Here is a 14,533-nt window from a genome sequence, read left to right on the forward strand (position 1 = left end):
GTTCAATGCACACCAACACAATGATCTGCTCAAATGTGTCCTCTCCTGGGGTTGCTGTTCACATAAAGAAGAAGAAGGAAAAAGAACCACATTAGAAACAAAGTGTGTATGGCAGCCAAGCCCCACTCAAATCCCCCCAAGTGCATACAAGAAATGCCCAGAGGTCTCTCCTACAATCATAGAATAGAAATGTAGCATTGGGAGGGACTGAAGGGGTCATCTAGTCCAACCCCCCGCTAAACAGACCCTCTGTGTGGAATTGGAACTCTGACAACAGTTGGAGTCACTGGTTGGGGTTTTCAGAACCACCACCAACACCCGTTTTAATAGTGTTTTCTCTTCTCACAGGGGGCGGGTAACTCTGCAGATCTCCGGTGCAAGACCTCTTGTGAAAGGAAGACCACCCTGCTCTCCTCTGATGTGCAGCTGCCTCGACTGCACCCCCATCTCTGCTGGGGAAGAAACCGCTGTGCTTGATGCTGCTGAAGACAATGCTGGGAAGGAGTCAAGAGGGAGCCGTCCTGTCTGCCTGTCTACTCAGGAGTAAGCCCCACTGTGGCCAGTGGGTCCTGACTCCTTAGTAAGTGGGCTCGGGATTGGAGCTTGGTTTTGGTTTGCCTGCAAAAATGCTTTAGCTTCTTCTTTTTAATAAATGCAAGCATTGGAAACCTTTGTGTTGGTTCATGGTGTGAAAACGTGTGCTGGGTTGAGGGCTGAAACTCTATGAGTCTATGATTCTGTGGTCTTTGGCTGGTCCTTGGCACATGCCCCTCAGAGCTTGCCACATCCATCCTGCAAACAACGGTTGGCATCCCACAAGGTTTCATCAGTCCTCCAGCAACCTATAAGTAGGGAGACTTCTCTTCCCCAGTCAATTGCACCTCCATTTGGTTTCTGGTACCTCCAGGATTCCCACCAACCTCCGGCCATGAAGATCTTCTGCCTCCTCTCTGTTGCCGTCCTCTTCTTGATGCTGGTGGCTCCAGGTATGGCCTTCTTCTCAGATGCTTCTTCTCTGAGCAGCTCCACAGATCTCAGCTTTATTCCTTTGAAACCTTCCTCTGAATATCTAGCTTCAGGGAACACCAAAGGGATGGGTATGGAGTCCTCTTGCCCCTCTGTCCTCCTTGAGAACTTCCCAAACAGGGCATCTGGTCGGCCACTTGAAGAGCAATGTGTTTCCTTTGGCTCGATCCAGAAATCAGGCTCTTTCTATGATCTCACTGTAATACTAATCTTGCAACATGAAATATCATCCATAGGAATTGCTTTAAGATGTTTAATACAGTGGTACCTCAGGTTACATACGCTTCAGGTTAAAGACTCCGCTAACCCAGAAATAGTGCTTCAGGTTAAGAACTTTGCTTCAGGATGAGAACAGAAATTGGGCCCCGGCGGCGTGGCAGCAGCAGGAGGCCCCATTAACTAAAGTGGTGCTTCAGGTTAAGAACAGTTTCAGGTTAAATACGGACCTCCGGAATTACCCCCCCCCATAAATTTTTATTATTTTCTTAACACAGTCTTATACAATACATCAAACCACATATATACTTTTAGCTCTGCCAAGCTTGAAACTTCCCTGCTTCCCTTCAACAGGTATCCCTTATTCTCTTAAATCGCGTATTTTAGTATTCAACCTCTTATCTGTCTTTACATTGTAGGAGTTATTTCAGTCCTGCCAGTGTTTTTAAGGTTTTACAATTGTCCTTTAGTTACACAGTAAATTTACTCCAACTTTCCTGGAATCTCTGATCATCCTGATCCCAAATCCTGCCAGTCAGCTTGGCTAACTCCGCATAGTCCATCATTTTCGTCTGCCACTCCGCAATAGTAGGGATTCCTTGTAGCCAGTCTCTCTGACGCAGCCTTCCTGACCGCCTTGGCTCAGCTCTTTTGCTGAAGCTGCAGGTGGGAGGGGAAGGGTCTCTCTCTGCACTCCAGACCCTTTCCCTGCATTCACCCTGCGCCAGCCTCCCCCAGTGTGGCCCCCTCCAGGTTTCTTGCCCAGCAGGGTTATCAAGGAAGAAGAGCTGAAGGTGCAGAAGGTCAGTTCTGGGGGTGCTGGGCAGGCTTCAAATGGTTCTTTTTCCTCCCCCAGATTACACCGGAGCCCAAAATCTCGATGAGAGATGTCGCCGTCTCAGGGGAAGCTGCCACTATCTTAGGTGCTGGAAAGGCAAAAGACAGATTGGTAAATGTACAGGATCCAAAGTTTGCTGTCGTTAAGGTGAGTTAGATGAAATTATAACTGTTTCTCAAAGAGAAACACAGTCCTCAGTCACAACTCCTCTTAGCCTGGAAAGGAACGGCTGGAGGGTAAGGGGTTAAGTGTTCTGCTCAAATTTGTCCTCTCCTGGGGCTGCTGCCAGTTAAAATAGAATTAAATGAACCAGATTAGATCAAATCTATGCTTCCAGGTGCCATAAGAAAGCGACAGAGATAGCGCAGGATAGTGCGCACCCCGGAAACGATCTCTTTCAGTTTCTGCCTTCTGGAAGAAGGTCCAGGGTTATAAAGACTAGGACTAGCCGCCTGAGAAACAGTTTCTACGCAAATGCAATTCTGGTTCTAAACACAACATAAGGAGTCTCTATAGTATATTGTATTTTAAAATGGGGTTTCAGAGTTTTTAGGGGGTTTTGAATGTTTTATGTAGATTTTCAATTTCGTTGTTCCGTATGGGACAATGACAATAAAAATATCGTATCGTATCATAAAAGTGTAGATGAGATTGCAAAGGCCAAAGTGCACCGCATGGATGCTCAAAGGTCAGAATCATAGAATAGAATTGTAGACTTGGAGGGGACCCAAGGGGTTCATCCTGCCCACCTCCATGCAATGCAGTTCAGGCCTTCTGCTAAATGGCACCACAGTTGAAGAAGGACACTGACAAACTGGAACGTGTCCAGAGGAGGGCAACCAAAATGGTCAAAGGCCTGGAAACGATGCCTTATGAGGAACGGCTAAGGGAGCTGGGCATGTTTAGCCTGGAGAAGAGGAGGTTAAGGGGGGATATGATAGCCATGTTCAAATATATAAAAGGATGTCACATAGAGGAGGGAGAAAGGTTGTTTTCTGTTGCTCCAGAGAAGCGGACATGGAGCAATGGATCCAAACTACAAGAAAGAAGATTCCACCTAAACATTAGGAAGAACTTCCTGACAGTAAGAGCTGTTTGACAGTGGAATTTGCTGCCAAGGAGTGTGGTGGAGTCTCCTTCTTTGGAGGTCTTTAAGCAGAGGCTTGACAACCATATGTCCGGAGTGCTCTGATGGTGTTTCCTGCTTGGCAGGGGGTTGGACTCGATGGCCCTTGTGGTCTCTTCCAACTCTATGATTCTATGATTCTATGATTCTGAATATTGGAGCTGAGGATGTCAGGGGGAGTGGGGGTGCTACCACAACAATTCAACCTGAACTGCTTCAGAAATCTGAACGTGGCTCATCATACATTGAGGCTGAGTCTGGATCTGAATAATAATAATAATAATAATAATAATAATAATAATAATAATAATAATTTATTATTATTGGTTTCCCCAGACACTCTGGGCAGCTTCCAACAAAACACTAAAATACAATAACCTATTAAACATTAAAAGCTTACCTAAACAGAGCTGCCTTCCGATGTCTTCTAAAAGTTTTGTAGTTATTTTTCTCTTTGACATCTGGTGGGAGGGCAGGTGCCACTACCGAGAAGGCCCTCTGCCTGGTTCCCTGTAACTTGGCTTCTCGCAGCGAAGGAACTGCCAGAAGGCTGTCGGAGCTGGACCTCTGTGTCCGGACAGAATGATGGAGGTGGAGACGCTCCTTCAGGTATACTGGACCGAGGCCGTTTAGGGCTTTCAAAGTCAGCACCAACACTTTGAATTGTGCTTGGAAACATACTGGGAGCCAATGTAGGTCTTTCAAGACCAGTGTTATATGGTCTCGGTGGTCGCTCCCAGTCACCAGTCTAGCTGCCGCATTCTGGATTAGTTGTAGTTTCTGGGTCACCTTCAAAGGTAGCCCTATATAGAGCGCATGGCAGTAGTCCAAGCGGGAGATAACCAGAGCATGCACCACTCTGGTGAGACAGTCCGCGGGCAGGTAGGGTCTCAGCCTGCGTACCAGGTGGAGCTGGGAGACAGCTGCCCTGGACACAGAATTGACCCGCGCCTCCATGGACAGCTGTGAGTCCAGAATGACTCCCAGGCTGCGCACCTGGTCCTTCAGTGGCACAGTTACCCCATGCAGGACCAGGGAGTCCTTCACACCAGCCCACCCCCTGTCTCCCAAGAACAGTATTTCTGTCTTGTCAGGATTCAACCTGAATACCTACCTGCTCTAGTTCCTCTATTACAGAAACATAGAATCATAGATTTGCAGAGTTGGAGGAGGAGACTCCAAGAATCCTCTAGTCCAACCCCCTACAATGCAGGGATCTCAGGTAAAGCATTCCTGACAGCTGGCCCTCCAAGGAAAGAGAGTCCACCATCTCCTGATGGAGACTGTTCCTCTATCTATCAGCTCTTACCATCAGAAATTCCTTCCAGAGGTTTAGTAGGAATCTCCTTCCAGAGCCTTTCATTGAGTCCTCCAATGTACTGTGTTACGGCAAAATCTGGGTGCGAGGCTGCTCTGCCACCCAGCTCGTCGGACTAAGTCCGCGGGTCCCTGCGGAGGAAAATGAGTTCAGCCAGAGACAGGAGCAAACTGTAGAAGATCCATGTTTATTGCGCAACAAGGTTCAAGGCGAGATTGAACAGCGAGAAAGGGGTGACATGAACTTTTGAAAATTCCCTCCATGTCCCAGAATACAGTGCAAAATACATCCCAGTTACATCATGAATACATTAAGAAGAGGTTGGGTTACACAGATTACATCATGAATACATTAAGAAGAGGTTGGGTTACACAGGATTAACATATGGAGGAGGGAGGGGGGAATATGCAGAGCTGGAGATATGCGTAGATAAGCACATCCTGAGTCCAGGTGATGAGAAGACAATGGTCCATGTATGCATAGTCTGCCACCTGGCATTGCCCAGAGGAAAGGCTTGGCAGAGTGATTTGACAGGATTAGGGTCTTGACACCTTGCTTGAGGGATTATGGAGGACAGGGGAGGTGTCATGGAGTCCTAGAGAAATCGAGCAAATTGGCGCATTGATTTTCTACGAATTTTATAGATTTTAGTCCCTTTTGACATTGACAATTGGAAATAAATGGATATATTGTAGCGAAGAAGGAGGTGAAGAAGACATGCCCCCCCCCTTCTGTATCAACTGCCTTCTGTCCGTCCCTTCCCACACAATGTCTCCATCATAAGGTCCCAATTCCATCTCATGCTGCCAGCATTCAAAGTATTAGCCATTAGTCACTAACCAGATCCTGAAAACTATTGCATGTCTGTTAGATTCTCTCCACCTGCTCAGTTCCATGTTTCAGGCTATGGTTTTGAGAATGCCCCCGCCCTTGTAGTACTTTATCTCCAGGAGCTGAGAAATGATAACTCCTAAAGCAAGCAGGCCAACCTTTGGCAACCCTTAAGATTAAGAGTCTCATGTTCTACCAACTGAGGACTACAACTCCCAGCAGCCCCAGGCTACAAGGTCATGTGATGATCACAGCTGTCAACCTTCCCTTTTTTTGCAGGAAATTTCCTTATTCCCGCTGCTTCCCACTGCTATCCCAGATTGTTAGATATCCCGTAGACTGTCCCTGGGACAGGTGAGGCTGCTGATCCCTTATTTTTGAGGCTGCTGATCCCTTATTTTCAAATCTGAAAGTTGACAGCTATGGTGATGATGGGTGTAGATGGGAGGGCTTGGGGTCAGGATGGAGACACTCCCAACACCCCCCCCCCATTTTGCCAGAGGTCTGAAACAAACCCTCCGTGTGTAATTTGGACACTTACAACAGTCAGCTCTTCTGCCTCCCAGCTGGAGTCACTGGTTCGGGTTTTCGGCACCAGTCTCAGCATCCATATTAACAATGTTTCCCCTCACAATCAGATAATTCTGCAGATCTCCGGTGCAAGACCTCTTGTGAAAGGAAGACCACCCTGCTCTCCTCTGATGTGCAGCTGCCTCGACTGCACCCCCATCTCTGCTGGGGAAGAAACCGCTTTGCTTGATGCTGCTGAAGGCGATGCTGGGAAGGAGTCAAGAGGGAGCCGTCCTGTCTGCCTGTCTACTCATGAGCAAGCCCCTTTGTGGCCAGTGGGGCCTGTCTCCTTAGTAAGTGGGCTCGGGATTGGAGCTAGGATTTGGTTTGCCTGCAAAAATGCTTTAGCTTCTTCTTTTTAATAAATGCAAGCATTGGAAACCTTTGTGTAGGTCCATTTTGTGAAAATGTGTGCTGGGTCTTGTTTTCTGTTGGACTCTAATATATGATGTGCAAAACACATAAATACAAAAACACAGAGAAGCCAAGACAGGACATGTGGTTAGGATTCCATGGAGACATGAGATTCCTCCATGTGTGTAATATCCTGAAACACGGCTGGGGAAGGTCTGAGCTCCTCCCAACTTCCTTGGCTATTGTGACAGTGGCCAACCAGATGCCCACAAACAGGACCACAGCCCAAGAGTGCTTCTCCTTCTTCCCATAGTCTCCTGCCATGACAATGGAGGAAGAACAAAGGCATTGTGATGAGTAGCCATAGGTATGTTCAACATTGTATGGAGAACCCCCAGGATCCCCATCCCTGTCTTATAGAATTATGGATTTGTACAGTTGGAAGGGACTGTGAGGGTCATCTAGTCGGGTCCCCTGCAATGCAGGAATCTCAGCTGAAGCATCCATGACAGATGGCCATCCAACCTATGCTTAGAAGCCTCCAAGGAAGGAGAGACCACAACCTCCTGAGATAGACTGTTCCACTGTCAAATACAGTGGTACCTCAGGTCAAGTACTTAATTCGTTCCGGAGGTCCGTACTTAACCTGAAACTGTTCTTAACATGAAGCACCACTTTAGCTAATGGAGCCTTCCGCTGCCGCCGTGCCGCCGAAGCACAATTTCTGTTCTCATCCTGAAGCAAAGTTCTTAACCCGAGGTACTATTTCTGGGTTAGCAGAGTATGTAACCTGAAGCGTATGTAACCCGAGGTACCACCGTAGCTCTTACTGTCAGAAAGTTTTTCCAAATGTTTAGTCAGAATCTCCTTTCTTGTAAGTTGAAGACATTGGTTTGGGTCCTGGAGCAGCAGAAAACAAGCTTGCTCCATCTTTTTTGTGAAAGCCCTTGAGATATTTGAAGGTAGCTAGCATATCTTCTTAAGGAAAGGTAGGTTGGAAGCTGCCCAAAACCTTTTGATCATCCCTGGACAGGTGAGGCCCCACAGGTGAGTTCTCCCACCCCATCATCTGGGTGACACTCACATTACTCTCAAGATTTGATGCATCTTATGTTCTCCTCCCCCTCCTTTCTTGCTTCCATTCCATCAAGCCCCTCTCCCCACGTGAACCTACGGAGACCCTGCAATCATCATCTGAGGTCGTTCTTTGTGTTCCTCCTCCCCAAGATGTCCAGAGGGTGGCAACACAAGAATGGGCATTTTCTGTGATTGGATGATGTCCCCAGGGTAGTTTGGGGGAGATATTTGTTTGTTTGTTTGTTTGTTTGTTTGTTTGTGATGCATTTTGTGTTTTTTATCTTGTACTGTATTTTTATGTTGTGAACTGCCCCAAAATCTACGATTGAAGGGTGGTATACAAATCAGAAGCAGAATCATACCACCATGGACTAAAATACAATATTCAATAGTTCTAGTTACAGGTAGGTAGCCGTGTTGGTCTGCCATAGTCGAAACAAAATAAAAGAAATCCTTCCAGTAGCACCTTAGAGACCAGCTAAGTTTGTTATTGGTATGAGATTTCAGTGTATCTGAAGAAGTGTGCATGCACATGAAAGCTCACACCAAAACAAACTTAGTTGGTCTCTTAAGGTGCTACTGGAAGGAATTTTTTTATTTGGTTTCAATATCCACTGTAAACCAATGCCTTTACTGAACTGACTACAGATCACCAAAAATGAGCAAGCTTTTGAGTTCCACAGAACGTTTCTTTGGACTGAATATTAAGCAAATGAGGCTGTGGGTGTGTGGGGTGTGTGTGAAAATCTGGTCTAGGGTTAAAATCTGCATTGGTGTGAGTCTTAAGGTGTAAAGGAAGAATAAGGGCCAGATCGCTTGATACAGATGTTGCTTGGATAACAACTCTGGATCCGACCCCTGACCATTGGCCACTGGTGGGAGTTGCATCTGGAAGGTCAAAGCTTCCCAGACATGACGTGATAATGGAGATTCCAGGTTTCATGCTGGGAGGAGCACAGCAGCCCGTTCCCCATATTTGAAAGGATCAGCTACAGCCGTTCCCTAGATCCAGCTCTGGCCATCAATGAAACGTTGTCAGGTTCCTGGTGGTCAAAGGTATGAAAGAGAAGCACTGTCATATTTATGAATGGCAAACATGGAGGTTTATTGCACACAGTGGAGTAGAAATGTCGGTTTGGGTCCCTGCCCCAAAGGAAGGGGGTGGCGCCCTGAGACACAGGCCCACGTCTGACATCGGAAGCTGTCTTCCATCCATTGGTCCATCAAGCTGAGTGATCTCTACAGGGTTCCCAGCAGGGGTCTCTCCCAGCCCTGCCTGTTTTAAAAGGAGGAATGAAGAGGGTGCTGCTCTTTCAGATGCTCCTTGTAGGTTGGGGCAGCTCTTGGTTAGGAAAATAAACAGAGGAAAGGAAGATGAGATTGCAAAGCCCCAACCAGGCCTCCCAAAGTGCACAGCCCAGAACCGCAGAAGTGTAACATCGGAAGGGACCCCAAAGGGTCATCTACTCCAACCCCAGGCAAGGTTGAATGGCCATCAAACCTCTCCTTAAAAGCTCCCAAGGAAGGAGAGCCCACCACCTTCTGAGGCAGACCATTCCTCTGTTGAACAACTCTAACCCTCAGAAAGTCCTTCTTGAGTCTGAATCTTGCTTTGTGTCTCACCCTCCAAAACAGGAGGACAAAAGTCTCCTCCTCTCCTTTTCCAGCCTAAACATACCCAGCTCCCTCAACTGTTCTGGAACCCACTTTCTACAGGCCTGGGAACAATGAACATTTCCATATAACTCACCTCAACGGCAACAAAGTTTGTCTCTTGAACACCATCCAATTCCTCTTTCCTTGATGCCGCAGCTGAAATACTTGCATCTCCCTCCCCTACGGACACATTGTGGTTCGAAATTTTGGGCTTCGGTGAAATCTAGAAGGGGAAAAAACCCCTTTGATGCTTGCTCTGCCCCTCCCCCCAAGACCTGGCCTTCTGCACTTTCCACACCTTCCCTGAAGGCCCTGCTGCCTGGGATATCTGGGGGGCACCAGGTTGGGGACAGCTGGTGCAGGAGGAATGCAAGGAAAGGGTCTGGGCTGGAGACTGAGATCAATCCCCTCCCACCTGCACCTCTAGAAGATGGTCTAAGCCAGGCATGTTGAACTCCCAAGCGACTGTGATCCACTCCCAGTATTAAAAAAATAGCAGTGATCTACCCATTGTCATTGCCAAGAGTTTTGGGTTTCTTTTAGGGGGGAGTGACCAAAGTTGTTGAGCTTTTTATTAAAAAGGTTTTTGGAGGGGAGGCAATTTCTTTAGTCTCATGAATGACCAGCGTCACCCCCGCAATTGACAGGTAGATCACGATCGACCTGTTGGACATGCCTGGTTTAAGCCAAGATGGAACAGAAAGCTGTGCCAGAGCCACTGGCTTCCCTGGGAGCCACTGGAGATAGAAGCCCCCTTGCCCAGGAAACTGGCCCACTCTCTGCCCCACTGCAAAGATGAAAGATTTCAAAGCAGCCGCTTCTTTGGATTAGATTCCATGTTTTGGGATTAGCATGGCAAGAAGATTGTAAGAAGAGACTGGCTGCTGGTTCAGGCCAAAGGGGCCCCATCTAGTCCCTCTTCTTGCAGGGGCCAACCACATGCCCCATTGGGGAAGCTCTCCAGGAGGACAGAGGGGCAAGGGAACCCAACACTCATCCATTATGGATTCCCTGCAAGTAAACATTCGGAGGCAGGTTTAAAATGAGGAAAGCTGAGAGTTGTGAAGTTCGGAGTAGAAACATCTGAGAAGAAGGCCATACCTGGAACAACCAGCAGCAGGAGGTGGAAGATGGCAGAGAGGAGACAGAAGATCTTCATGGCTGGAGGTTGGTGGGAATCCTGGAGATACTAGAAGCCAAGTGGAAGAGCAATTGACTGGGGAAGGAGAGCTCCCTCTACTTATAGGTGCCTGGAGGACTGTTGAAATCTTGTGGGATGCCAACCGTTGTTTGCAGGATGGATGCTGCAATCTCTGAGGGTCATGTGCCAAGGACCAGCCAAAGACCAAGGTTGTGTTGCTATGATGATGTTGATGTGTTCCTGCCCCCTGCAGTTTTAAAACTGAAATATACTCAGAGTCGAGTGTGGATTTCATGTTCTTTATTCAGCTCATAGTAGTGAGGAATGGAAGTTCCCCTGAAATGTCTGCTTTATATACATTATTTACACAAGGGGCCCCACGTGATTGGCTAATTATGGGATTCTCCTGTAGGCCAATCAGGTTGCGGATTCACTTCCACCTGGAGCTGGATTGGGTGGCTCCTGCGGACCAATCAGACTGCTGTGTTCTGGGTCCTATTGTTCTAGGACTAATCAGACTGCTGCATTCTGGATCCTATTGTTCTAGGACCAATCAGACTGCTGCATTTTGGATCCTATTCAACTCAGTACATAACAAAAATGATGACATTTGCTCTCTCGGCGGCCCTCCTCTCTCTTTTTCTAGTCACTGGTGGTGCCAACTCTGATATGCTAATTCATATGGGCTCCACCCCAGCTCCCTCCCCAACTGGTCTCCCTTCACCCATGTCAGACCAACCCCCTCCCTCCCCACCTCACCCACTCCTTCCACTCACAGCTTTCCCCTGAGCCCTTCCCCCTCCTCTCATGGTCCACCCCAACCTTCTCCCCTCTTTCCAGGGAGGTGGGTGCTTCACCCAGAGACTTTCTCAAACGCTCTGTGAGGTTCCTCTCCCCTCTTCCCCATGGCAATGAAAGTGGATCGAGGAAAGTTTTCCTACCTCTGTCAGAGTGCCAGAACTCGGGGACAACCATTGAAGCTGAATGGCAGAAGCTTCAGGACAGAGAAAGTCCTTCTTCCTGCAGTTCATCTCTGGAACTCCCAACCAACTTGGATGGCTTTAAAAGAGGATGAGAGAGAGGGTGATGGATGGCTGATAGTCAGAGGCAGCAGTGCTTCTGAATCCCAGTTGCTGCCAAAGACAGGAGGGCTCTTGTGCTCGGATCCTGCTCTCGACTTTCCTATAATGTGCATCTGGCTGCTCACTTTGGAAACAGGATCCTGGGTGAGATGGCATCTCTGCAAAAAAACCCGAGCAGAATCCCTAAGATGAGACCAAACTTTGACCAGAGTGGAAATGGAGGTGGTCTTCAAACGGAGTGTGTGTGTGTGTGCGTGCATGTGTGTGTGTTGTGTTGTGTGTATACTATCCCACTGTCATGGACTGACCACTTCCTGGTGAAGTTTGTGCTTGTAGGGGAAACCTTCTCTGCAGAGGTGGAAGACCAGTCTGGATAGTTAGGCTTGGTGAAGACTTGACATTTTCATCCCCCCCAAAAGTTTTTGATTTGATTTTCCACTGAAATGAGGCTGCTTTTTAATGTTTTAATGTTGTATTTTAATCTTGTTTTTAAAGCTGTATTTCAATCAATTGTTTTTATATTTGGGGTTAGCCGCCCTGAGCCCAGTCTTGGCCGGGGAGGGCGGGGTATAAGTAAAATTGATGATGATGATGATGACGACGACACACACACACACCGTCATTTGACAGAATTTGGCTTGGTTAGCCTGGAAAAAAGGAGACTGAGAGGAGATATAAGAGCCATCTTCAAATATCTGAAGGGCTGTCACAGGGAGGAGGGATCAAGCTTGCTTTCTCTCCTGCTCTGGAGGGCAGGACTCGAACCCATGGCTTCAAGTTACACGGAAGGAGCTTGTGACTAAACAGCAGGAAAATCTTTCTGACAGTAAGAGCTGTTGGATTGTGGAACTGTCCCCCTTGGGCAGTTGTGGAATCTCCTTCCTTGGAGGTTTTTAAGCAGAGGTTGGATGGCCACCTGTCATGGATGTTTTAGTTGACATTCCTACATTGCAGGGGGTTGGACTAGATGACCTTGGGGGTACCTTCCAACTCTACCATGCTATGATTCTCTGATCCAGCAGACTCTTCTTATGTACTTATGTGTATGTATGAACATAGCTGGAGGTAATGGTCCTGTTACACAGTGCATCTCTCAGACTCTTGGGAAATGACTCATCCTGTTGCTTGTTATTATAGAAAACTTGGGGGTTGTCTTTTACAGCCCATCTCTCCATCAAGAGACTCTGTGTCCCCTAAGTCCATTATTGGTCGGAGAAGAACGGATGGAGGGAGAAGGCAGTAGAAAGCAAGCAAAGAAGATGTTTGTTTTTCTGTTGCAAACTATGTTCTTTCACTGCAAGGAGATGAGCATCCAGAAAAAAGGTGTGTAGGAGCTTTCAAAGACTTTAGAAATTGCCCAGCCCATTAGCCAGAGACCACCCAAAAGCATCATGCAAGCATCATAGAAAGAAGTAGTCTACACAAAATATCCCTTTAATACAGGATTTGAAGGTTTGTTCAAGATAACGGTACTTTCTTCTGCAGAGAAATATTTGGGGTCAGTAAGACTCAAGATTGCGGGACGCGGGTGGCGCTGTGGGTAAAAGCCTCAGCGCCTAGGGCTTGCCGATTGAAAGGTCGGCGGTTCGAATCCCCGCAGCGGGGTGCGCTCCCATTGTTTGGTGCCAGCGCCTGCCAACCTAGCAGTTCGAAAGCACCCCCGGGTGCAAGTAGATAAATAGGGACCGCTTACTAGCGGGAAGGTAAACGCTGTTTCTGTGTGCGGCTCTGGCTCGCCAGAGCAGCGATGTCATGCTGGCCACGTGACCCGGAAGTGTCTCCGGACAGCGCTGGCCCCCGGCCTCTTTGAGTGAGATGGGCGCACAACCCTAGAGTCTGTCAAGACTGGCCCGTACGGGCAGGGGTACCTTTACCTTTTTAAGACTCAAGATGGCTTCTGGATTGCTCTCCTGCACTCTTCCAGACATGGGATTTATCTACTTATATATGTGTGTGCTTACCTTGTGCACTTAGGAACATTCGTTTTATTTATGACACCTTTGAATTCTTATGACCCTGTTTATGGGAGATGGAATTCCAAACGATCTCATTCCTTAAGTTTCTGAAGGCTGCCTTTGCAAAGCGCAGCTGACACCAAGCCCAGAATGCTCAGAGCTAGGGACAGAGGAAGCTGGGCAGTTATGAGCTCTCAGACCTGCAAAGGAATCCGTCCCTTGAGAAACAGCAGCATCAACAATGGGAGGAGGGAGAGGTCCTTGAGCTACTGCAGTCCTGGGTCATTTCAGCCTTTGTAGGTCAAAACCAGCACTTTCAATTGGGTCCAATTCAAAGTTCTTTATCTTGCACTAGAAGACCCACAGGGACCATTCCAACTTTACAGTTCTAGGATTCTCTAATTCTGCTCCCTTTTGACCTGGAAGGGGATGTGTCTAGCATTGCTTCCCTGGATTGTAAGACCAGGACTTAAGTTCCCACCCAGCCATGAATCTCACTGGGTGACCCTGGGCCAGTCACTATCTTTCAGCCTAGCCTACCTCATAGGATTGTTGCCAGGAAGTTGTGCAAAGGAGGGGGACCAAGATTAGGTTCTGCAAAAGAAGCCATATGAGGAATGGTTGAGGGAGCTGGGTAGGTTTAGCCTGGAGAAGAGGAGACTTAAAGAAGATATGATATTGATCTTCAAATATTTTAAGGGCTGTCACGTGAAAGATGGAGCAAGCTAGTTTTCTCCTGCTCTGGAAGGTAGGGCCCAAACCAATGGATTCAAGTCCCATGAATGGAGATTCTGACTGAGCTCTGGGAAGATATTTTTGAAGGAAAGAGTTGTTTGACCATGAAATGGACTCCCTGAGAAGGTGGTGGACTCCTTCAGTGGAGAATTTTAAGCAGAGATTGGGTGACCACCTGTCAGAGATTCTTTAGCTTGGACCAGTTGACCCTCAGGCTACCTTCCAACTCTATAATTCTAGGATTCTCTGATAATAGTTTCAATCTTGCTGCATTTTGACCTGAAAGGCGGTGGGTCTAGCATTGCTTCCCCCAACTGCACCCCTCAACCTCCTTCAGAACTAGGCCAATTCCCAATTCCACTGTGTCGCACAGAAATACCTGCTAGTATTCCAGAAACAAAGAAAAGTCACAACATGGAGAGGAACAGGCAGAACCCCACCCCAACCCAGCGTCCCTTTTCATAGAAGGCACCACCACACAGAGGTTTCCAATGCTTGCATTTATTGAAAGGAAAAGCTAAAGCAAGTAAGCAGGCGTATCCAATCCTAAACCCAGTTACAAAGATGCCAGCCTCACTGAGCACAGCAGGACTTGCTCTGGAGTAAAC

General features: G+C 47.6%; 2 long non-coding RNA genes across 4 annotated transcripts in view; both read left to right on the forward strand.

The window, feature by feature from the left end:
• LOC310674019 overlaps positions 1-14,533 on the forward strand; it is a 69,313-nt gene that overhangs the window by 41,574 nt on the left and 13,206 nt on the right. For 2 of the 3 annotated variants that reach the window (XR_014509321.1, XR_014509323.1), the window contains exon 3: positions 349-653. The exons of the other annotated variant lie outside the window; for it this stretch is intronic. This is a non-coding gene — a long non-coding RNA (uncharacterized lncRNA). Of the gene's footprint in view, positions 1-348; positions 654-14,533 lie in introns of those variants that run through there. 3 annotated transcript variants of the gene reach the window in all.
• On the forward strand, positions 719-6,234 carry LOC310674030. Its single transcript, XR_014509334.1, has 3 exons — positions 719-986; positions 2,099-2,231; positions 5,994-6,234. It is a non-coding gene; the product is annotated as an uncharacterized lncRNA (long non-coding RNA).

This window comes from Podarcis tiliguerta (genome assembly GCF_965153285.1).
Source record: "Podarcis tiliguerta genome assembly, chromosome: 3".
NCBI lineage: Eukaryota > Metazoa > Chordata > Lepidosauria > Squamata > Lacertidae > Podarcis > Podarcis tiliguerta.